Source organism: Sinocyclocheilus grahami, unplaced genomic scaffold (genome assembly GCF_001515645.1).
Source record: "Sinocyclocheilus grahami isolate Dianchi unplaced genomic scaffold, SAMN03320097.WGS_v1.1 scaffold432.1, whole genome shotgun sequence".
Taxonomy (NCBI): Eukaryota; Metazoa; Chordata; class Actinopteri; order Cypriniformes; family Cyprinidae; genus Sinocyclocheilus; species Sinocyclocheilus grahami.
Window position 1 is genome coordinate 525,508 of NW_015505611.1, and position 272 is coordinate 525,779.

Genomic DNA, 272 nt, shown 5'->3' on the forward strand with positions numbered 1-272 from the left:
AATATTATAAAGGTGCATCATATCTCAATAATGCTTATGAGATTTTAAACAACAATTCTATAGTTTTTTTGTGAAAATATTTTATAAACAGAGTTGACCCTTTAAGTAACAGAATTGACAGAATTATCCGGTGGACTGTCAATTCTGTTACACTATTGTCAGCATTGTTACTCTACCTTGGTAACAGAGTTTGACGGTAACAGAATTGACAATTTTATTTTACTTTTTGCCAAAAACTCCACTTGCTAGCATAAATGCTAAGAGCACATGGA